The sequence below is a fragment of the Pezoporus flaviventris genome, unplaced genomic scaffold, assembly GCF_033815535.1.
Source record: "Pezoporus flaviventris isolate CSIRO_AGI_PZ_B2104156 unplaced genomic scaffold, CSIRO_AGI_Pfla_v1 ptg000001l, whole genome shotgun sequence".
Lineage (NCBI taxonomy): Eukaryota > Metazoa > Chordata > Aves > Psittaciformes > Psittacidae > Pezoporus > Pezoporus flaviventris.
In genome coordinates, this window is record NW_026892549.1 from 34,947,424 (window position 1) to 34,972,181 (window position 24,758).

General features: G+C 40.1%; 1 protein-coding gene across 2 annotated transcripts in view; it reads left to right on the top strand.

Annotated features, from left to right (window-relative positions):
* Window positions 1–24,758, top strand: part of NDST2 (N-deacetylase and N-sulfotransferase 2) — a 138,086-nt gene that overhangs the window by 5,090 nt on the left and 108,238 nt on the right. The window contains exon 1 of one of the 2 annotated variants that reach the window (XM_061451303.1): window positions 23,473–23,547. The exons of the other annotated variant lie outside the window; for it this stretch is intronic. The gene's annotated coding sequence lies outside the window, so the exon portion shown is untranslated. Of the gene's footprint in view, window positions 1–23,472; window positions 23,548–24,758 lie in introns of those variants that run through there. 2 annotated transcript variants of the gene reach the window in all.

Here is a 24,758-nt window from a genome sequence, read left to right on the forward strand (position 1 = left end):
ATCCCAGTACTGTAGCTCATACAAGGAGACAAGGGCTTGCAGGTATCTCCCCAGGGAGGAAGGGTTCGCACAACAGGGGAGAGCATGGGACCTGAAACTCCATGTGTTAAATGACGTGCCAACAAGCCATAGCTCTCTTGGGGGCTAGGCATCACTGCTGCTTCTATTTATCAATGTATATTTTTCCTTGATACTCAGCAGTTCCTCTCAGAGCTGGCTTGGTATTGCTGGTACAAGAAGGAAGGAAGAAAGAGGGACAGCAAAACGACAGTTTTATTCCTCTTTAATCTCTTTTTGCAGTTCTGGTCTGCCATCTGATCAGTCTCTTTGACAGCATGCAACCCCAGCACCCTGCCCTTTCTCCTCTGCTTGTTTCTCCAGTCTCCTGCATCCTTCATTTCTGCATCAGAAGCTCTCCAAGAATATGACATTCCTCTGAGTCGTTCATGTCGGAAGGCTCTTGTGCAAGGGCCATTAGATTATGTGACGGAGCAACCTGGTTTTCTTTGATCATGTTTAGTCTTATGGTTCCAGATGATTCTATCACCCTAATATTTTATTGGTCTTTCAGCTTGTCTCTAATTAATGCTAATTTGCTTGGCAGTACTTCTAAAGTAAAATCTGAGCTTCATGTGGAATTTTAGAGCCCTTCAACAGATCTTCAGTTTTAATCACTTCGGTGTAAATTCCTCAAAAGAAACAGGGGGATAACAGGCCTTAGCTGTGATCGGCTCCAAGTGGTAGAGATCAATTTAGAAAAGAAGGGAGGCTCAAGATTTACTTCAGAAAGGTTAGAAGAACCCTACAACATTTTATAAATGTCTGGTTTTGTCTTAAGAGCCTCTTACTAAATGGCTTTGAGTTAGCTCTGTAGCCCTACCCATTGCTTTAAATAAAGTACATGGGAAATTTCATGTCCGAAAGTGCTTTTAAAACAGTCAGTTCTGTCATCTCATGGATGACGAGAGTTGGGCTTACCTGACTGTACACGTGGATGTACAGCTAAAGTGTCCACACCTGAGCTAAGCACTGTAAGTTTTCTTCATATTAAGGGTATATTAGGGCACAATTAATTTCACCCTAAAGCAGATGTCAGGACTTGGTGAGGTGAATCACATTCTGGAAGTTCTGTTTATCCACTGAATATAATGAAAATTGAAGGTGTTGGTCCAGATGCAGAAAATGTTATCAGGACAGATACTTGAGCAGAAGGTAAGTTGAACACCTCTCAGAGTGTTCAACACTAACTCCTAATCCTGGACTGCTTTAATTTTTAATAACTTCACAGATAATTGATTTACATAAATCTGTCTCATTTGTTCTTAACTACCTGTCCCATCTTTAGAGCACTTTTCCTCTAGGTCTTGTTGTTTGTTTTGGGGTTTTATAGCTAACACTGATGCAGTCATTCTGTGCCATTCTGAAAGCTTTTGCAAATGCTGAATGTTGCAGCATGCTCTGCAACTGTTTATTGTCTTTGCCTTCGCCCCTGCGGTTAAGTTGTTCAGCAGCCAGGGTTCCCTTGTAACTGGTAGCCATGACCCTACTGTGGCCCTGGCCAGCCATGCCTTTCCCAGAGAAGTCAGACCAGGTCATGAGTAGATAATCGTTCAATTCAAAACCTTAACTGCTGGGCTTGTAGCTGGCTCCAGAAGCAAGCTGAATGTCAAAATGTCAGATAATGGCCTATGATTTGATATTTTGTTTTTGTAAAGAGGCAGGTTTCTCTCCTGCACAGTCTGGGGTTTGCACTGCTGGAAGTTTTAACTTTGAACAAATGACAAGGTCAAGCTTGGAGTAACCCAACACAGTGACGCATTTTGCAACTAGATCCCGAAGATGAATAATGTGATTTCACAGCAAGTTGAATACCCCTTAATATTTGACAGTCCAAGGTGAATGAGGAGCATGGTAAGACTGAGAACTCTGCACAGTCTAATTAAATGCAGAGATTTTCAGTGGAGAAGAGGTTCACGTCTTGGCTGACTTCTTAGAATGTTATCTTCTTCCATCTGTCATCGCCCGTGTCTTGTTTGTGTTTCTCTTCTGGGTATCACCTGTGTGTGTGTCTGTTTCAAGTGTGAGGTACCTTTGAAGTGATATCATTTGTCTCAGCTGTGGAGCTACAGAACTGAAATCGTTGGAACCTTACTGTTGATGAACTGCTTGTCCTCCCAGTTATCGAGGGCTTGCAGAAGTATTAGGAAGAGCGCACGGAAACTAGAGTAGACATTGCATCCATCGGTGCAGAGTGGCTGTGCACGAGGGCTGCTGCAGCTCCCTGTTTCATCAACTGTGCGAAGCTGCTTTCAGGAGAACCGTGTGATCTCTCACAATGTTGAATCTGTCTTTTCAGTGGGATAAAGTGGGATCCTGGCCCAGTCCAGCAGCTGTGAAGAGGCAGATCCATTTCAGCATTGAAATTGGCATAAATTGCCAGTCTGCATGTCTGATCGGTTGTACAGAACACCTCTGAAACCTCAAACCCTCCCGATTTCAGTTACAAATAATGTATTATATAATTTGTTAATTGTAATTTTGTTGGTTTTGATTATTTTCTGTGGCCTGGATTCAGTCAGCGATACTTCAGCTCAAACTGTATGTGCTTTACTTGTGGCTGAGTCATAATCATCTTCCTCATAAGCAGAGATCTGTCACTGTCTCCTGATTCAGTTTTGTCTACATGCTTTCATCCATATCCTTCCTTTATGTTCCTGCTTCAGATCTGGCCACTTGTATCAAAGCATGATGTGAATAAGCCTATTTCCCTAGTCAAGACTATCACGAAAATGTGCTGTTATCGTGTGTTAGCATCTGTATTATAGTATCATGTAACTGTGTGTGTAACAGGGTATGTTTCCATGGCCTAAGTCCACATAAACATATAAACACAGAGCTTTCTGCAGGAAGACTTGCTTTCCCTCAAACAAAGTATTGATGTTTGCCTTTCCCAGCATTCCTTTTAAATAGAAATTCCTCACGAACCACACATGAGTGTACAGTGCCTGTGGCAGCAGGGAGAGCTTGGAAGTCCCTTCTGGTCTTGCATTGAGTATGTGGGCAGGTTAAGAACAAGCTAGTGTTCACGGATTGTTGTAATTGCAGTTGGTGTTGAGTATAATGTTTCTCTGAGGTTGCTATAGGTAATTCTTTTGCATGTGGTAGAGCTGTTGTATAATTACCTTACTTATATGTCAGTCCTAGCTTTTCCCCATTGCTAAATGAAAACAGGATTAAGATGCCTTTTGAATGTACTCCTCTTGGTTTGTGTTTAAACTGATGTTACCACTGAGGAAAGTGACCCAATTCTATAATGGCCCTTCTCATTATTGGCACGACCACTCAGCAAGCAGGATCAGGAAATCGATGTGGCAATCAAACAGAACAAAACAAACCTCCTTTTCTGCTACGTTACCATTCTGCAGGAGAGAAAAAGTTGCTTTTCAGTTGATCAGTAAGAAGCCTAGTGTGGCTCAAATGCATTTGTACTGACCCACCATGGAGCACCTTGGGCATAGGATGAGTTAATGAGGTGCTGGGAGTGCCCTCTTTGGAGGAGAGAGGTGTGACCACCTGATCATATGCCAGATAATAACCTTAAAAGTACAATTTCATACAATGAAAGCTGAAGAGGAGTAACTAACAGTGGTCCTGACAAACTCCGAAAGGATATTGAAACAGGCAGCATAATAGCTGAACTGCATGCCCCTCAGAATGAGAGCCAGTTACTTCAGCCCTTTATTGCTGCTGGTTCTTTTCTGCTTTTAATTGGACATTAAATTAACTTTTATATCTGTGATTCTGAGAGGAAAGATTGAAAAAATCATAGCAATAGTTGTTTCTAAAGGAGATGTGTCCAGGAGAAGAGGAAACCAGTTGCTTTGGTCAAGGTGCAGACCACAAAGACACAACACATTATGTCATAAAACTGCTCATGTTTCTGTAGAATGTTTCTTGGTTGGTTTGTTTTTCTCCCCACCTTGCTAAAAGAAAGGAGAGAGAGATGTTACAGTTTCCTCGCCATCTTTTCCTAGCCCCCTGCCACCGATAGTCAGACCCATAATAGTATTCTGGACAGATCTTTGGGGATTAAGATTATTGTGAGTGCTCAGGCCCCTCCTCTTCCTGCAATTATATCTTCCTGAAATGCATCCTGTGCAAGGGTGAAGAGCAGCGACAGGCTATGCTGAAAGACAAAGCAGTGGAAATTGATACAGTGTCTGCACTGGAAGCAAGGCTGTTCTTGAAGGATACATCTGTAAATCGTTTGGTCTTAAAGTCTATATAGGGTAGTTTTTAAAAAAGGAGCAAACTTCTAAAAATAAATACAGACAGACAACACCTCTTCATACAGATGTAGTGTGTAAACCACAAATGCGGGATTCCATTTCTCCCCACTGTTGCTAGGCTTCAGCACCTTGAAAAAGGACGAAGCATTAGGTAAGGATGCAGAGGTGGTTTGGTCTTCATGGGCTGGTGATTTAGAAACCTCATGCTTGCTTTACCATGATGGGACCAATGGTACAAAGCTTGAAAGTGAGTATCAAAAGCTCTACTGGTTTTATACCCTTTCTTCACAGCCCTTTGGCAATGGTGTTAATACCCCCTTTGCTCCTGGGCTGTCTATTGAGATATCTGTAGCTTTCCCTGAGGCTCTGTGGAGTTCCATCTTCCTTTGCAGTTATGACCTTTTACCATAGCTGTTTTCCAGTGTAGCTGTGAAACTGCTGACAAAGCTGGGGAAGCGGTTGCAAGGCTTATGATCGCACATGCCAGGACCTTTGTGTTGGCCAGGATAAGATGAGGGAGCTCTCAGCCAAATGAATGGGAATGACCGTGTATACACAGACAACTAGGGTGTAATCTAGCACTCAAATCTTAAATTTAGATTTCTTACGAGTTATCTTTAGGTAATATTTTTTAGGAAAATCTTGCCATCTTGCTGGATTCCTGCTGTCTGGAAGGAAAAGGAGAAGCAGAAAGAAATGTTTTGTTTCAAATAAAGTCATGCAGTGAAATCCTGCAAGTGCGAGGAGACTGCTCATCCCTTTCTTCTGCCAGTGAGGCTGGCCTCACTGAGACTGTAGACATAGACATCAGTTGGGAATATGAGAAGAAAGTAGAAATTATTTTGGCTAGTACTGGTCTGAATCTAACTTTGAGTTGGTAATACTGGTGCAAAAGGCTCTTTGTCCTATCGCTGTCATCCAAGAGCATCTTAAACAGTGATGAGGAAATGTCAAATCAGAAATTCTTCAGAAACGTTTGTTAATTTTCCTTGGTTTTGGAAATGGCACATTCTGGGAAGCAGTACATAAGTGCAGCGAGTGCAGTAGTTTTTCCTCTGTCACAGTTGCTTGGATATATGGTGTCTTTCTCCTCAGGAACAAGTCACTCAGTGCGGTTTTTTGCTTGGCACACTTCCTGCACAAGGTCAGCATTGCCATTACACTGGTAGCATAGCAGCATCATGCTTTAAATGTGCTAGCTGCAGAGGTTGTAAATGACTACTGATTTTTTTTGAATGCCGCAATGTTTAAGTATTCAGCTTGAGGCAATTTATTAAAAGGGCCTCATTACTAGAACAAGTGCCAAGTACTTTAAAAATTCTGTCCCTATTTAATGTAGCTCATAGTGGGCATAACTAATCACTGCTAAGGCTTAAAACGTTTGGTGTATCTGGGAGGAGGTAGCTATGAGACTGGGCAGAGGAATCCCCTTTCTCTTCCCTCTTCTGTAAAAGCTTTTTCTTGACACAAAGGTCCAGTTGATGCTGTTTCTTGTATAGTGTGCAGAGCATAGTAATATGTGGGCAGCAACTAATGCAAAGTGCTCTCCTGTCTAGTATTTCGTTGCATTTTCTGCCTGAGGCTTTGCAACCTTGGTCTTTTTTAGTTAAAATCTTTAAAGAATGGATTATCTGTTTTCACAGGCTTTAGAGGATTTGAAATAGCAGTCACCCTTAGGCATTTGGCTCAAGATGATAGCAATAAATATGTTCACCAGAGGCCCCTGGCCCTTCCAAGAGCTAGGTGGTCATAAGATTACCTCCACCATATTCTTGTGCTGCTAACTCGTGAAGTGTGTCAACCTCTTAACAGTGTGAGGTAAGCCCTGTTCATCCTGACCATTTACGTTTGGGGAGATGTGTGTGGTGAGGTTGAGAGCACCTGCGATGGGGGACCTTCATTCTTGCTGGGATGTTGGTTTTTACTGTGTTACCGATCTGGATTTTCCAGATCAGAGGCCAATTTTGAAAGGCAGCATTGCTTTTTTCCCACAACGCCCAGCAGTCTGAAAATTTCATATAGCTTTAACATCTTCAAATTGGAATGGAACTTTAATCAATACTGATGCTTCTGAGCTTTGCGTGCCAGCTGCTGTTTTACTGAAAGATGGTTCTGGGACTGGAAGGCCCCATACCGGAGATTACAAACCAGTTGCCACCCAGTTGTGATAGTCTGACGTGGCAGTTTCTGTAAGAGCTGATTGTGCTGTTTAAACACTGAATGCAATGTTTTTCTTCTGTTACTATGAGATCTGAAGTAGTTTACAGATATCAGACATTGTACTGTGTTGTTTTGGAGAAAGCTGTCAGCTGTCACAAGAAGACCCAAAACTCAGTGCCAATAAAAAGCTTACATTTTCTAAAGCAGTTTATTTCTGTTTGTCGTCTGACTTTACACAAGGCTGTGCTTTGCACAATGAGACTTACTTTCTTCTAAAGAGCAGCTTTATCTCAGGAAAGTTCATTGTACAGAGAGATCTGTGATGTCCGTACATCTGAGGTCCTCTGAAGATTTCCACCCCTCACAGATTGTATTGATTTCTGGCAAGTGCTGTTTCCCAGGCTTCTGAGCTGTTCTTATCATGCCACATCGTGCTGCTCATCACAGTTAAATGGCATCTGCTGGTTGGCCACTGTCTTTTATCAAAAGACCCCCCCTAACACAGGTATGGAACTTAGGAGAAAATTCCGTTCTCTTTTTTCGAAGTTTGTGTACTTTGCGTTCTTGTTTTTTTTTTATTCCTTCCAGTAAGTAACAGTAAACATTTACTAAACCACACTGTATGTTTTCAAAGTATACAGTACACATTACCTTTGCCTTGGAAAACTCTCAGCTTAGTTTTCAGCAAAAGATAAAAGTATTTAAAGCATTTGTAAACAGAGCTGAGTCAGCTCCAGCACTTTGCCACACAAATTTTCACCAGAGATGCTGGAAGCATGGAGTCTTTTTTTTTGTGCTAGTACTTACAACGATTGCAGCATTTTGTGCTGTAGTTTTAGTCTTTACCATCACACCTCAATTCCCCTTCTAGGGCAAAAGTAGCCTCAATTTTTCTTTTCTTCTTTTTTTGATAGGTGGATAAGAATTCCAAGAATTGGTATCTTAACTAAGCAACACAGTGAGTTTGTATCTGCACTCTAGAGAGTCTGTACAATGAGGCTGGTGTCTTTCTCACTAATGTGGATAGGTGGGATAGGGAAATGTATATGAACTATCAACATGAATATCTGTTACTGTGGTTTTGACTATCAAAAAGACTAGAAGTGTATATACAAAATATATATAGTATGTGGTTATTGATATTGCATTACAGCTAGAATACTCATTTATGTTCCCATGAGAATTAGCTGAGATACAATGTCAAGGAAATAAATTTATCTTAAGCATGCTTAAGGCTGATTCTTGAAGGAAACAGAAGCTGAAGCTCTAAGTTATGGGAAATGAAGACTATGGCTGTTGGAAAAAGATGTGTTATTCTAGAAAGCGAATGGGGTTCATAGGAATAGTGGACTTGCTGAGATACCAGTAGGCTTTTGGGTGCTAATGAAATGGAAAATATTAGATCGGAAGGGTACTGCGTCTGTCAGCTTGTATTGCCAAAGGGGAAATATCAGACAGGGAACTGACAGATGACCAGCAAGAACAGCCAAGTACAGCATGAGGAGCATGAGAGGATTTAATTATAACATGTTAGGTGGGAGAGACAGGTTTTGGAGGAGAAAAGATGAAATAGCAAAGATACAAATAGCAAGAAGTAGATAACAAAGGTTTGTGGCACATTCTTGTGCCTCAGATGGAATCCAGGTCTCTGAATCTGAAGACCTGGCTGTCAGAAATGTCTAAACCCTTCTGGAAATGCTGCCTCCATTTTCTAGTTCTTCCACACTGAGAGCAGCCACCTATAGTTGCTATAACTTAGTTAGCTCAGGATGCCCCTGTGGCAGATCAGGTGATAGCTCTGCTCATTTGATACCAGTGGGATGATTATGTAGTGGAATTCAGCATTTCTTTTAACGTGGAAACTGGAGACAGGAGGAGAGACACACATGGGGGCACACCTGGTGTGTGGATGTACACCACCACATTCAGATATTCTGAAGGTTGTGAGGGCAAACACCCATAAAATAGAACATATCAGGATTAATTTTGCTTATACAACCTTAGTGCATCCCCCTTAAATAAAACAGTTTCTGACTGACTTGGATCATGGCGGGGGGGGATTTTCATTTTCCGAAACCTATTCTTTTAATTCTATCATCTATACATGTTTTATTAGAATAATTATATGGGAGAAAGCATGCTACAGATTGAAGGTTTTCTCCTATCTCTCCTATCTTTTCTACCTATCTACTAACTGTTACTAATTGAACTTTTGGAATCCAGCAGTGTGAGTTAAGCAGTGTTTATATATTCATTCTTCTTACTGCTGTTATAGAGTGGCATGTGCAGTTTGCAGCCTTGAAATACTAGGTCTTGGGAGCTGAACTTGCTGCATTCACAAGGACCCCTTTTTTCCCTTTCTTCGAGGAATAATGAGTTGCAAAAAAAGTCATACCTTGAATTACTTCCTGTATTTTGTCTTTTGGTCTTCTCTTCTGCAACAATAGCATTAGTTTTTGAGCTAAATGATAGTGAAGCTTTGCTAGCATGTAGGGAGAAAAACCCATTAATCTAAGCACTTTTAGGGAAAAGGGAAGTGGCGAGGTTGAGGGTGGGAAGTCCTGTGAAACAGCTTAATATACAGCTTATGAGTCAGTCATTTCCGTTCCTTTTGTAGTCGTCATGTCCAGATGAGGTATTTTCTTTTTCCTTATCAAGCCAGCCTCTTTTTCTACCCTGTTTCTACTTCTTTTTTTCCCCCTGCTTGCAGGGGAAAATCCTGCAAGAACAACATGCACTGGCAGAGGTGTTTTTCAGGCCGTGAAACTTAGAGCAAGGAGACAGGCAGGAATCCACTTCTGGAGCAGCAGATCCCATAGATAGTAGGATAAATGATGATCAGATCCCTTTCTTAATGTGTCTGCTGCATATTATAATGACCCAGATCTCTGACAACCTAGCGTTTGTCTTGCTTTTGAAGAACTGTGCAGCTTCAGAATATATTCTAACCTAATAGCTAACATGCAGTCATCAGACAATCCAAGTTATTGTGAGTGACTGTGAGGAAATCCTTTCAAACTCAAGACTGAAGGGGTAGTTCAGAGGGGTATGCATGGCTCACTTTTCATCTCAGTAGCGTATTAGCACAGAGTCATTTCAGTAGTTACATTTTTTTAAGTTTCCTTTTGAGGGGAAAAAAGATACCACTTTTTTTCTTACCATGTTCTACATCAGGAATTCTGTGTTATTTTTTTCAGGAGGATTGCTCCTCTTGTAATTTATATCTGTAGGGATTTAAATTGCTGTGTTTTCTGTAGATTTGAGTATCTTTTGTTATGTTAGTCCTGTTTGTGTTGCACTTGGTGATGTAACTCAGTGGTGATGTAACTCAGCAGTGCTGTGATCTGGTACTTCCATCTCATGCAGTCCTGAGCAAAAATCCCTGTGGTCAGTGGTTCATTAAGCGCTATAATTAAAGCAGACCCATGTTTCCATGTTACCTAGTTCAGTTGCATGTCTTCACATTGAAGAGACCAAAGAGGTTAACAGTCAGTTGATCACTGTATCAAAAAAAACAAAATGCTTCACCTCTGCCCTGTTACAAGGCCACCTTACTGCAATGCTGCTGCTGGCAATCTGTGTGCAGATTCTGAGGTGTATGCCTCTTCTGTAACTCTGTGTAAAGTCATTAGTTCTCAAGAGTTGTGATGGGTTTTTAAATGATATTTTTATTTGTTTAGGCCTAGGAGATTTCCACTAGAGAAGGGAAGAGGCAGTCCTTGCATCCAGAAGCTTTCCTGCTTGGAATGGTCAGCATACAGATTGAATGAGAAGTGTAGGAAAAAACAAACCCTGGTGTGCCTGCCCTCTGGCCCATGGCTTGCAGGGTTTTCGTTTCCTTGACCAGGGCCACTTGTGAGCCACCTGCCCTTTACAGGTGGAAGGAGGGCTGGTGGTGGGAGTGGGCACTGGGTCTTACGGAGCAGGAAGTCAGGGTAGGAGACAGCCACAAGCTTTGCCGATGGGTTTAAAAAAGCAACCAGGAAGTGAGTCACATTCCCCTACCTCTGTCAGCAACATTCCCAGGAAAAAGGCACTGGATACATGTTTCCATGTTAAAGAAAAAACATGCTGTGCAAGGTGTTGAGGCTTGGAAGAGAAACTGATGCAGAAGATGAAAAACCGACTCAGAGTAGTCCTTTGTAAAACATTTTTTAAAAGAACTTAAAGGAGGTGGTGATTTGTAATTTACCTTTTCGTTTTGCACCCAATGTTTATTTCAGCTGTTTGGAAGCCCTAAGTAGTTTGTCTGTACTAGAAGTTATTTTTTGGGATCAAATGGAAAATGGCATTTGCTTGAAGGCTTTTTGTAAAATGTTCATGCTGTTTATGTCATCTGCATTGCTTGAATTGGTGGAAGGTGCCTGCTGTGTCTGCTGTCCCCCTGCTCCTTGACTCCTTAATTAGCAAGTAAGCATTTTTAGTTGTTTGTCACTACTATTTCAGGGAAAGGTAAAACCAGGTGAATTGAGTAGAACACAGGTTACTCTTTGGAGATAATTAAGCTGAATTTTCAGTAATGAAAGGAATGTAACAGGAAAATAGCAGCCTATCTGTAGGGCAGGTCTTTGTCTGTCTTAGTGTTTGTGGGTAAGTCATGTGCTATTGTTTTTTTTTTTTCACAGAGCCTGCTAAAATGATGGTTTCCCAGGTAGGTGCCACTGGATTGTGTTGCAGACTCACTGGAGGTGTGTGTGCTCTGGACAGGGTAGCAGTAGCTGCAGTGTTTGTATCTCTGCTGCTTCAGAGAGGGAATAGTCAGGCAAGTGGGACCATTTTCACTTACATTTGTGTTGACAAGGAGGAATTCAGCAAATATCCATCATATTTAACTCCTTAGCATTAGGTAAACATGACAAAACTCAAGAAAAATGCTGTTTCACTGACGTTTTGGTATATGACCAGTTTGGATGTGTCTGGCTCATCCAAATCATAGAATCATAGACTAGAATAGAATCATAGATTGAGCACTGTCATAACGGCTCTCTAAGGTGCCAAAAGACCTTTTTTCATATGTCCTAAAAACACAGTGTCATTGGTACTTGGTCATTGCCAGCATCAAATGGTTTGAATCCATTCCATAAGCTTCTGTCATTTCAGAATTAGTGGTGATCTCATCCAGGCCTACCAGAGATATCCTTTAACTTAATATTTTTAAAATTGTTGAATCGTCATTTCTAATAAATGGAGAGATTATTTGACCCAGTAAAGCCCTGATGGCTAACATCAGTGAGATAATACCAGATCTCTAACAGTATTTAGGTATCTGTCCATCTTTGCTAGTTGTCAATACAAGAAAAACTGAAATCAAATAAGAGTACTCTGAAGATGGATAGCAAGCTATTTAATCTATTTCAAGGCTACCTGTAATTGCAAGAGATATATTACTGGCTACGTGAGGCTTCTTAATTGGGGAGGGGGTCACACACTTCCTGTCAAGGTTTTTAGATGATGGAGGGAAAGCTAGTCAGCACACTGGTTTGGTTCCAGCTTCTCTCAGCAGTTCTGGCCAGATAAGGATAGAAGATCCACTTCATGGCAGTGAAAAATACATGGAAATACCTTACTCAGCCTGCTTTAACAATTTGGGGTGGACGAAGAGGACAAAGTACTGTATTGGAATCTCTGAGTTGGTTGTTCAGTGTTTTTGTTTTCTCTCAGCTAAGTAACCTCTTTCAGTAACTTTCAGGTATTGTTTGGCTGTTTTCTGTATATGGTATTTTCATAATTCTGTGAAACAGCATCATGAAGGCTCTGACTGCTGCAGACTTCACATCCTGCAGGTAGGAATTCTGTCTGATGGCAATTTCAGAAGAACAGTACTCCAGCATTTGTAAGCTGCTACACTAGTTCCCACCATCAAGGAGTGTGTCTTTCTTGAATACTACAGTTGTGCTGACATATGCTCAGAAAACCCAGCAGCCCTTTAAAAAATGTATTTACCATCATTCTTCATGATGATGGTTATTGTTGATAATTTCATGATGAGATTTTGGTCCTCTTGTTCCTAGTCCTGGGTGTTGGGCTGTAAGTGAGGTGCTCTGAGCTCTGCTCTTAAGCCCAGGTGCAGAAGGTGCAGCATATGTATTGTTGGTGGCTTTCGTACTGATTACAGCAGATCGTAGAGTATGTTCTGTTGATGAAATAATTTCTCTGTAAAGGAGATATTGATGATTTCTTGTTTCAAGTAGTAGTTTAGGAGTAGATAGCTTGCTGTCATTGGAAAGGGAGACTGTTGGTAATGCTGGAAAGTAACAAATGCAGTTCTGGCCAAAGGAAATCTTTCATTTCGTGCACAGATTGGTCTGTGGAACTCATTGCTGCAGTACATCACTAAGGGTAAAACTTTGTGGGGTCAAAAGCAATCTGGTATTTATGTGTTAGGAGAGTAGTAATTGCTATATAGACAAAACCTACAAATCAAACCAAACTTTTTAAGGCTTTTTGGAAGGGATGGAGAGCTTTCTTCAGCTTAAATATCCCTAAGTGGAAAGGATAATGCAGACTACCTTTCCTGATGATTAGGTTGCAGATTTATCTTCAAGAGTTTCTTCTGCTGGCCTTTGAAATACCTAGAACCAGACAGCACAGATGGTAGGTTACTAATGTGAATGAGTTTTAGGCCAAATTCAGAATAATGTTTTTGTGTCCTCTATAATTTTGAATGTTTTAAATAACTATGGTTCTCCCCAGAGCACAAAACAATTATGAATATTCCACTAAAAACAAGGTGTTCAGAGTATTATACTGGTGATAAAATATTATGTAGGAATGTATTCTGCAATGCAGGCAGGCTACTTACAATACGCATAGACTTTTGACAGGATTGAGGAATAATCTAGATTTATTTCTTGAGGTATCTTCAGAATCTCTAACAGAGAGTAGACCTAGTTGTTATTTGGATGGATTGGGCAGACCGTAGCACATCATTAACCTGTTCCCAAATCATGTTTGATTTAAATTCCAGTGTTATCTCATTTTGGACTGAAGCCTGTCCGCTGTTGTTTGTCTAAACCTTTGTCCTTGTTGTGAAACTGAAGAGAGGTTAGAGGCCTCTGCCGGTGCCCGTGCTCAACCCTTGTTCCACAGGAGTGTGACTTGTAAGTGGGCAGCTCTGTTTCTGTGCTGCTGATACAGGTTGGATACGGGTGGATTGAGAGGTGCTCTGGCAGCCTGCTGCTGATGTTTTGTCATTTGCACATAAAGTTGTTTATTACCCAGTCCTGCTCTGCCATACCTGAAGTGCTGGGCCACGATGGTACAGAATAGCCCCATTTGGTTTGTTGTTTGTAGCGCTGATGCTCACTTGAGGCATCAGGACATAACCAGGCCTTGGCAGGGCTACCTGCACCTTTTCTGGACAGATTGAGTCTGAGTAAGTGTGCAATGCCACAAGTTAGAGTGAGGGAAATTGAACCAGTGTCTTACAGACACAGACACAAGATTATTTTCAAAGCAGTTGCTACCTCTCCTAAATGATTAGGTTTCTTGGGGTTTTTTTTAGTTGTTGTTTTTTTTTTTTTTTGGTGCAGAAAGTTAATATTTAGGCCCTTATTGGTTCTGTTAGTCCCATTTTTAAAAAAAAAATTGTTTGCTCCACATATTTGTTATCTGCAGTTCATGAGCAAAAACACATCAGGAAACGTGTGATTGATAGACAAAATACCGACACTATATTAGGGAGTTGTTGTTTGCCATTCATTCAACCATTAGATGCCAATAAACTGATTATATCAGTGTATCACAGTTAGAACATACTATCTTTTGATTGCGTGAATACAGAGTAAGACTTGCCAGCAACAGAAGACCTGAAAAGAAACTGTTTAAAGCAATCCAAGCATCATAACTTTGGGCATCTTTTTGCATTGATGCATCTGGCTTACGCATTTTTACCTGTGCACTGGAGTTTCTTTGGCCTGAGCACCATGCTCCTTTTTTATCGTAGTGTCAGATACTGGCCTCTGACTGACTTGATGTGATATTACAGTTTATAAACAGCTCTATAAAATTAGGGTGTACTCCCAGTTAGGGCTGATCTCTCTATATGGGAATTTCATTGGTAGACCAGTACTACCGTGATAAGGGATGCTGCTGCCAGGAGCTGAGGTGCGTTGGGAGTGATTCCTGGTCTCATGACTGGAATAGTAGAGGGGATAGGGACAAATAAAAGGACATGTGTATATTTTAGCCAGTGCCTTCTGTTTTTCTGTTTTCCTCATTAGCAAATTTACTCAGTGTATGTTAATCAGTTTAGATTTTTTTGCTACCTTCTTGTATTATCTCGAAGTCTCAGTGATATGATGAGACAGATAAAGAATTTTGCATACCGGCTGATGGAAGAATACAATGCAAATGGAAAGAAGAGAAGCCTCTTCATAAAGTGTTTGAATAGAATACATTTAGATGCCAAAGGTGCTTTTGTGTAAGCACTGTTACTTAAGAATGGTGGTTTATTTTACAGTGTACTGGAGATAAAGTAATGCTACTGAAAAGTTACTTTTTCTGTATAGATATGTAATATTCTTATATCTGTGCTCTTTTAGCATATGGTCATTGTGCACAGTGCTTTACTACTATCTTCTCTTGTTCCACCATTTTCCTTCATATCCTGTCCTTTGTCCTCAAATTAAATTTTATTGAATACTGCTAAAACTAGGGATTCTGGTTTTAGCGTATTGGAAGGTAAATTTGTGGTTGCAATTGTTTTCATCCAAGCTGAAATTTTGTCTGCTCTGCTGCAATTTCTTGTGTGCTGCAGTTGAAAGGATACTGGCCATGTATTTCTGCATATGTGGCTGGAAAGGATATGTGGAAGTGAGAGGCAGAAGCTGGTATTTCTTTCCCTGTGTTTTTTTAAGACAGAAACTAAATGTAGTGAGTGTTAAACAGATGGCTATGTAGTTGTATAATAAATATTTGAAGAAAATTAAATTATGTCCTGCCTGTTTGCTGACGACAGTTCCAGCCGCCATAGTAACAGCAATAATAATAATGGGAGGATTTACAGTCTGTTTAGTTCTTAACTCTCAAAGTGAGGTACCTAGGAAGGTCGTATAAGGAGATCTTATATTTTTTTTTGATGTGGGAAAGATCAAGTGATGTGCTTGAGATCATCCTGCACGTCAGTGAGTCTCTTGAAAGAGCATGCAGGTCCCCTTGACTTCTAGACAATATGCTTCCTTTTTAAGCCATGCTGACTTGCAATTATTTGAGCATTTCCTTCGGAACTTGTTTGACTTTTATTTTTCTTTTTAATTTCAACTTAATTGTTCATAAATTTTACCTTGCCAAGAGGAGATGATAAAACGGGGCTTGCATTCCTGTTCGATGTACTTAAGCGACAGACTTGCTATGAAAAGTCTACACTGAAGGCCCTCCTGAGAGCTTTGTTGTGAAGAGGAGAAGGTGGTGGATGCCAGAGAGATGAAGACCTAGTTGAAATGAGAGGTTTTATTTATACAGCTGAGCTTCATGTTGTGATATTAATAGCGTACAGGCATTCTCTTGGATGGAATGGTTGGATTCTGTATCTAGCTGAGGTTGGTGTGCTACTCTTTGACATGAGGCAGAAAATCCCATTGCTGTTTCACTGTTTTCATATATTGCTGTATCTTTACTGGGAGGACTCTGTTTTCTTCTCTAAATCATTCCAATGTGCTAGATTGAAAGCTGTTTGAGGGGCAGAATGAGAGCAAGAAGTGTTGTATCTCACTCAAAGGTGATTGAGGGGCAGAATGAGAGCAAGAAGTGTTGTATCTCACTCAAAGGTGAGAAGGTAGGATGGCAGATTAGATCCAGAGCAGCAACAAAATTAATCTGGCCCTTGATATACCTCCTTTTCTAATGACTTTGCAGATGTGCTGCAAAGCAAGTGGAGGAGTTTATGAACTGTCCCAGTTACCCATTTCCTAATAACTTTTACTGATACTTTCCTGTTCTCTGACTGGAAGGAATTGTATCACCTTATAAAAGTAGAATTAGTGCTTATCACATGATAATTTGTGGGATGGGAGTAGTTTGCTGCTGTATTACAGCACAGCATATAATCTGGAGGATGAGTGGGATGGTTTGAGGGCTTTTTTCCAGTTGGTTGCGAGAGAACAAGGCCTGGGATTCTTCACTTCCTCCAGAAAAAATTGTCATCTGCCCTAGCTTAAAGATATATTAATAGCATCCTGATCTCTTACATGCATGGTTGGTCCTGTTGCCTGGATACAAACATAAAGTGATTAGAAAGCTATCATTAATACAAAATGAACAAAATAGGTCATAAAAGTACACAGTTGGGTGTTTTTCCTCTGTGCCCACTGTGCACGTTGGTACTTGGCTTTATTCTTGCTTGTTGCAGATTGTACTTTGCTGTAATGCTGTGTTAGGCTTTTCACTAAACTGACAGTGATATTTTTTGCCAGCTCTCTCTGTGGTTCCTTCCCTGTTCTTTGAAATAACCCATATCAGTTTTTCTAACATCATTCATACTCTTTCTTTATCTGTTACCTTTTGTGTGTCTTTGCACAAATGCTGTCTTGTCATCTTTAACTGCTTTCAGTATGCAGTTGTATTTTTAGTTTCGGTGTGCTGCATTACTCTTCTTGGTAAATATATGCGCTGTGTCACATAAAGGAGTGCTAAACTTTGCTACAAAAGCCCCTTGTTTTTTAACATCTCCCTATGGCCTTGTAATGGATTTGTTAGGGCTCTGGGGAGATGTCCCTTCTAACCTAGTTTCTGGTTCAGCTGTTCTATTTTCCATCATTTCCTGCAGCATTTCCAATTTTCTTTGTGAAAATGTATACTCACTTCTGATGCCGTTCTTACCTCTCTTTGCATACATTTTTCAAGTGTGGATGAAAATATGTGTGACAGGCTTGCTAACGTTTCTTCAGTTAATCCTCTTTCTTAGAGCTTTGTCACATGTAGAAGCACTGTTCTTTAACTTAAGGCATGATTTTTCTCTTTCCAGCTGTTGTAGTAGCACTCCATAGTACTTTTGTTTTAAGGGTGAAGTAACTGAAACAGTTTTTTAGTTCTTGTGACCTAACAACCAACTGCAAGAGGTAGACTGCAGTGACTGAGTTCTTAGTTTGCCCCAGCTGCGAAATAAATAGTTCACTTAAGCCCTGCCTGCATAGGCCTTTGGTATGAACTGGCGGAGAAGGAGGAGAAATGAAAACAGTGATACTGGCTTCCTAAATTCAGGATTGTAAAGAGTGAAAGTATTTCTTGCTTTCTCTTTGAGAATTGTTGCATGTTGTTTAGCTATCCGTATTAATGTGAATGAGTGTTAAGTGCAGGCATCTTACCTAGGTGTTATTTGGTGATTAGGGAAAGGAATGCAGGAGGATTGTTTTGTGGTTAATGCACTGTAACTGGGATTAGAAAATTTGACCTAGGTCCCTTGCCCAGTTTTTCATGTGAACTTTGGTAGCTACTTCATTGCTGCCTCAGTTCTGTTTTAGTCAAATAAGGATACTACTTCTAATACTTTTGTGCTATCTTGGTTTCTTTTCAAAAGTATGTGGGACAGGGACTGTCTTCTGCTAGGCATACAGAAATCTGATTATATATACAGATACCTGATTACATATACAGTTGTGTGCGTGTGTGTGTTTGGATAGCATATAGCAATCTTAACCTTGGCTGAAGCTTTTTGGTGTGTGCAGTAATGTAAATAACAGTGAGAGTTTAGTTGAAACAAATGATATGATGCTTTCTCAACCATTTGGTCACAAAATACGGCTTCTTGGTTTTAACTGTAGGTGACGTTTTTAGATCTGGCCATAAATACTGTATGATAGCTTTCAGTACTAATTTGTTCATGCACAAATACATAAAGGAAAAATTTCTGTCCATCATCTCATACTTTATTTCTTTGATATCATGATTAATTTTATTATAAATCCCAGTCTCCTTTTGACTTACTTTGCGTCATAAAATGCACTTATGAGAAATAAAAAAATGAGAATGCCATATCCATCCAGAGATGTGGTGTGCGTAATACGGTGTTCTGTTTTCATTAGTACCTGATGATCCGTTGTTTTGGAAGAAGTGATGACATCTCCATAATGGACAATTATGTAATTACGAGTGAGAGTCTCAGAAACATTCGATAGATTTAAGCACAAACATCTTACTCAAAGGCAAGGAGGTTAAAAAAAAACCCAACCAAATTGTATAAATGCCTCTCTCTTTTGTGTTTGTAGAAACTGAAGATGTTTCTATTTTTGTCTGTTTTCATGTTTATTGTTGGCTTTTACTAAAATACTGCTCTGATAATGGATTATCATGGTAATGATAGTAGGAGTGGTTTCTTCTCCCTTAATTCCTTCCTTCCATTTTAAATAACTTGACTTTTAATTTTATTGAGTGTTTTGTTGTTGCTTAAGGTAAGCGTTCTTGTTTCATAGAATCATAGAATGGTTAGGGTTGGAAAGGACCTTAAGATCATCAAGTTCCAACCCCCCTGCCATGGGCAGGGACACCTCACACTAAACCATGTCACCCAAGGCTCTGTCCAGCCTGACCTTGGAACACTGCCAGGGATGGAGCATGCACAGCTTCCTTAGGCAACCCATTCCAGTACCTCACCACCCTTACAGTAAAGAACTTCTTCCTTATACCCAATCTAAACTTCCCCTGTTTAAGTTTTAACCCGTTACTCCTTGTCCTGTCACTACAGTCCCTAACAAAGAGTCCCTCCCCAGCATCCCTATAGGCCCCCTTCAGATACTGGAAGGCTGCTGTGAGGTCTCTGCGCAGCCTTCTCCAGGCTGAACAAGATCTGCCAGCTGCACAAATAATGAACAGTAAAGGCTAGCTTAGTAATAGGCTTGGGGGAAAGGAGCAGGTATTGTAGTGGATCATACCTTGTACATGAGTCAATAGTGCAAATAATATATATGAAGGAGCCTGTCATCTGAGACACGTAATCTTTCTCTTGACTGTGAACTGGAACGATGGACTGTTGCAGCTGTTTTTGTACACCATGCTTGCGGAATGATGAGGACCAACTGCAAGTAGCTCAGGAGAAGGTAAGGCTGGAGAAGTTAAAATAATTTTAACAATTTAAAGTGTGCTGCAGAGAGAAAAAGAACAAATTCTTCTCTGTGCTCAAGACCAGGAATACGGCTCAGTTCACCAGGGTAAGACTCGGGTTGCAGAGTCAAAAAGCTTTCCAGCAGGGCAAATAGTTAAGCAGTAGACTGGATTGCCTAGGGACCTTCTGGATGCTCTGTCCTGGCAGATGTTAGTTAGTAGAGATAACAGGCAAATGTGTTGGCAGTGTTTTAGATATCACTGATTCCACCTGAAAGAATTTCCTTCCCAGCCTGTTGTTTGTGATTTCAAGCGTAGCAGGATTGTGTCTGTACAGCTTGCCTTCAGTTTTAAGCATCACTTTCTTTGCTCTGATAGTTTCCATTGCATTTTCTTGAGGATTTTTTGTTCTGCTAAATACAGTTTCAGTCAAGGTGAACTTAAACACATTAAAGGTGAAGAAGCGTGTTAAGAAAGTGTACACTAAAGAATGCTAATATATATAACGTCAATATTATCTTTTCTAAATGTCTTTTTTACCATGCTGATCAAATGAGTGTTTTGACTGACACACGACGTAAATTCTCACAGAAGAACTACAGGTAATTTATAGCTCATAATTAAAGACCTCCCTCTCTCTTTCTGTTTTTGTCTTTCTCATTTTCTTTGTTGCGGTGGCCCCAAACTGCCCAACAGCTCTCTCTGTTAGAACTTCCTAATGTAATCCACATTATTCTGTGTATTCAACCTCCATCACTAGAAGTTGTGTTCAGTTGAAATAAAATTTCAACTGAAAAAAATTTTTGCTTTCTTCTGCATCTGTTTAGTAACAGCCTGAAAGAAAATAGCTGTTAATCTTTGAAAGCTCTTCAAATACCCTTCTTCCACGCTCAAAACTGATCAGTGATTCTCGTTTTATTTTTATTGCCAGCTTCCTGCTTGTGACAGTACTTTGTTCTTCTTGCCTGCAGAGTGACTTGAGTAGCCCTTTGTGAAGGACTTGACCAAATCTTTTGAGAAAGTTCCATTAAACAATGTGTTCTTGTATTCCTTTACTCCATTGGGTTTTTTCTAATCCTTGAAAGAATGCAGCTCTTCAACAGATTCTACCTTGTGTTCAATTCATCTTGTCCCCTCAACTATGCAGAAATCGTCAGTGTTCACATGCTCAGAAGGATTCTCCTTCCCTCTGTTCCTGAGAAGTCTTTGGGTTTTTGCAGACTTCCCAGTTTACAGGATTTTGGGTTTACTTTCCTATGCTGGCGTGGTGCTTACAAATGGGAATACAGGACCAGTACTGCATGGGCATTTTTCAGTGACATAAGTTCTCACACAGTCCCACTCTTCTCTTGTCCCTACATAATCTGGTGCATAGTGCCATTGCAAGTATTTGTGCAGATGCACAGTGCACTAGATCTGAAACTGAAAAATACATAGCTACGCCAGCACAGGACAGTGTCAACAGGACAAAGGCAGTGTGCAGCTGGCTAATGTGTGAGGAAGGGAGATACCTGCTGCCTTCTGACGGTGTTGCTGGCTTACCTGTGTATGATATCTGGCTTAAAGTATATTGCATTATCTGCTTCAGTCTTTTCTTTTTGCATTAGGGTAATGTAGGAGGGTGAGAGTAGGAAATTCTCAGCAGTCACAGAAAAGTGGATGCAGTAGTGCTGAACATGTTTAGCCATGTGGAGATATCATTGTTTCATACTAAGAAATGTACATTTTTAATGCTTTTATTACAGGCTGTTGTTTTTTGTTTTGGTTTGTTTTTTAGAACTTCTAAGATGCTGAATGTTGAAAGTGACTCAAAGGTAGATGAAGACATAACAGAGAAGAACTAGAGATACTAGAAATAATAAGAGAGTATCAAAATCAGGTATTTCCCATTTGTGGGGAGAATGCAGTCAAAAACAGTTTAACCTGAAACATGTCTGTGTGTGTGCCAGGGGAAGAGCGAAACTGGAAAAGCACTACTGTTTTTCCAAGCACCAGAAGCCTTTGGGGTGAGTAGCAGCACAGCAGATAACTTAGTTTGCAGATGTATCACAGCAACAAAACCCGAAGTAACATGGCTTTGGGTTATACAAATTAAGGAGAAGTTCTTTCTTGAACAACTGTGAGAGTTAACTTGCCAAGTGTGCAGGCCCAAACATCCCGTTTCTAGACAGATGTAAACCAGCTAAAGAGAGTTGAGGGTCGAATGGCAGATGGAGTACAGATCAAGGGACCAATGAGCCTACCTTGGCTATGTGATAACTAGAAGTGTAGCTGAGAGACATGATAAGAGCCTACAAATATTTGAAAGGCACGTACATGAAAGATAGAAACTAATTAAGAAGGTGAGAAGAGCCATAACTATAAAACAAGGGAGTGAGATTATGAAATATATTAAAGTATGGAATATTCTGCCCAAATGAAAGGTTGGAAGAACAAATTATATGTGAAAAAATATGTAAGATTGGTAGAAAGATTCAGGAAATAATCTAGCATCAAAGAGTCAACTTTCTGATGAAAATAGATTGAATAAATCAGTAAGTCTCTTTTACCTATTTAATTTGTTTGCTTATGGGGTATTAGGGCAATTTGGCAGCCTCTCTAAACTCTTTAATTTTACCTCCCTAATGCTTCCTACCAATTCAAATCTACATTATTGCATGCTAGTCTTAGATACTGTCTTTCTTTAGATAAATGTTTTAAGAAGGGACAGTTGGGCAAGCAATGTGGGCAAGCAATGTAAAAAAGATATAAAAGTAGAAGAAAGGTGAATGAGCTTTGGGAATGACTTTCAAGAGCATTTTCTTGCTACGTTCTGCCTAAAAGCTGTAGCTGCAAATAAATGGGAGCAAACTAATACCAGGTATAGAGGTCTGGTCTTGTTCCTGTTTGCATCGAGGTAAATGATGGTGAAGGAGCTCCCAAACTGTGAGTTACTATTTGTTTATGTGCAGCCAACCTGCAACTGATGGGATGGTAAGAACAGGAGCAAAAACCCTTTTAGTGTAGGGCAAGGCAGCAGAGAATTTTTCCTTAATGAAACAAGGTGCATGTAAATTTTAGTCAGAAAGTCGGTTTGACTGCATGTGTGAGGATGGAGAGCTGCTCTAAGCTGCTCTGTTTGACTTGTGTGATAAGGTAAATAGTAAAAGGTGTTCATATTCACCACTACTCTTAGTGGCTTCTTGTCTGGATAGATGTCAGGTGACTGTTGGGCTGTGGTGGAGCAAAGGAAGACAGCAAGGAGTTGCCAAATGAAGTTGTGGCCTGACTTGCTGGCTTGTGAGTGCCAGGACATGGCTATGCTTGGTATTTGCTGGCTGACTCCTCTTGGCTGGAAGGCGGCCATGGGATTAATGTTGAGGTGATTATTTAAAGAATTTGGAAATGTACCAGTTTTGGGGTTTTCCTTTGTAAATCAGAAGACCTAAACCTTAGTTTTCAAACAGCACTGAGAGGCAGTGTATTTATGATGCTGAGTTGCATTTCTTTACATTGTCTCTGTGTGCAGTCTGTGTAAGGATTTAAGCTGCTGTCTGAGCTCCGGTATTCGGGACTTCTGAGGGTGTTTTAACTTTTTCATGGTGTTAACTTTTTCAAAGGTGTTCATGTGAAATTTAAAGCCAAGTTCTCTGTGCCATGGCGCTTACAAAGTCATAGGAGTTGCGATGGTCTGACTGGTGAACTGTCAGTTCTTAAACCAGGAGGTTCTTAGCAGGTTCTTCTCTTTTCTGCTTTTCTTTTGATATAATTGGGGATCGGTTTCAAAGATTAAGAAATAGTCTTCCGTTTCAGTTTCTGTGTTTTTAAGGAGGCGCAATGTGTTCATGATCTTGTTGAATAATTCGTGTTTAGAACAAAGTAGTTGTTTGCTCAGCCCATGTATAATGATCTTCATAATGTGTATACACACTTTGATCTTCCTGTCCTGTGTATCTCTGGTGCAGACCCATGTTACTCTTTGGTTGTATTTTTCTTTTCCCCAGGTGGAGGGTGTGCTTGTGAGCCAGGCATTGTTGGCTTTTGTTCTGTGTGCTGGCTTCGGAACAAAGGTGCTGCTGAAAAGGTGAGTACTTAACTTCCATCCTCTGATGCAGATTTATGTTCAGAAGAACTGATAAATTTAGACTTGCCAAACCTGTCACCTTAAACTGTATCTAGGTTTGCATTGGAGAAAGGACAGGTCTGAATTTAGAGCTAGAAAAATCTCTGAGACACTGAAAATAAACAGTAATAAAAATATGATTTCTACCCTATGACCAGCATGGGAAGAAGTGGCTGAGAGGAGTGCTTGACTACCCATTACTGACATAGTTGTGTGAATTCTTCATCAAATCTAGTGTCTGTCACATCAGCTGTCTTCTGAAAGTAGCTGAGGTACCTAAGCATTAACTGAAAGAAAAAGAAAAGCTTTTATCAAATTGAGAAGGCTGTTTATGAGATAGGAGATAAGTTAAATGGTATTGCTCTGCTGCGAGTACTTAGCAGGAATTTCTCAAAACCTTTCAGTCAGTGAGGTGCAGTGTGTGTGGGGTGTGTCATTTTGTAAGTGTTTCCAATTGGCAGTGAATAGAGTAAAGCAACAGAGGATTAGCACCAAAGGGAACTTTTGAAAACTTTACAAGAGTTTAAAGGGAGCTTTATGGTTGAAAAATAATGTTTGTGCTCTATCTGCACACAAACAAAACTTGTTTATAGGAGAGTGTTAGTACTGTAAGGAAGGGTAGATGAAATTAAGTGTGTGATAAAGTCTATATTGGTCTGTTTTCCATGAGACTGCATTAACCATCACAAATGGGGATGTCATCCATAATGTTTGAAGATTGTTCTTCAGAAACAGCCATACAACTTTAAGCTGTCTGATGCTATGTATGTATTGGTCTTCTGCAGACAATTTTCTTTACACATATTCTGTATTCTGTAAAAATACTGATGTTGTCTACCTCTGTGTGTAAAACTGCTCTGCATAGAGTCATTAGCTTAATATCTTGGGGACCATAGAGGGTCATGGGTAAAACATTCCAGAAACTTCCAACTAGTAGCCTAAAAAGGTTTTTTATACAAGAAGATATGTAAAGTAAATAATCTTGGCTTTATGAAAAAAACTGTCTTGGAATGTTTGAGATTAAAAGCAAGTATTATATATTCCTTTAGAAAGCTGGACTTTTATTCTTGATGAAACGACACACTGAGATTTGAATTTTTGTCAGTTATTATTGTTGTTTGCTTCATTTTTCCTGTATTGAGACAAATGTGATTATTATATCTAATAAATTT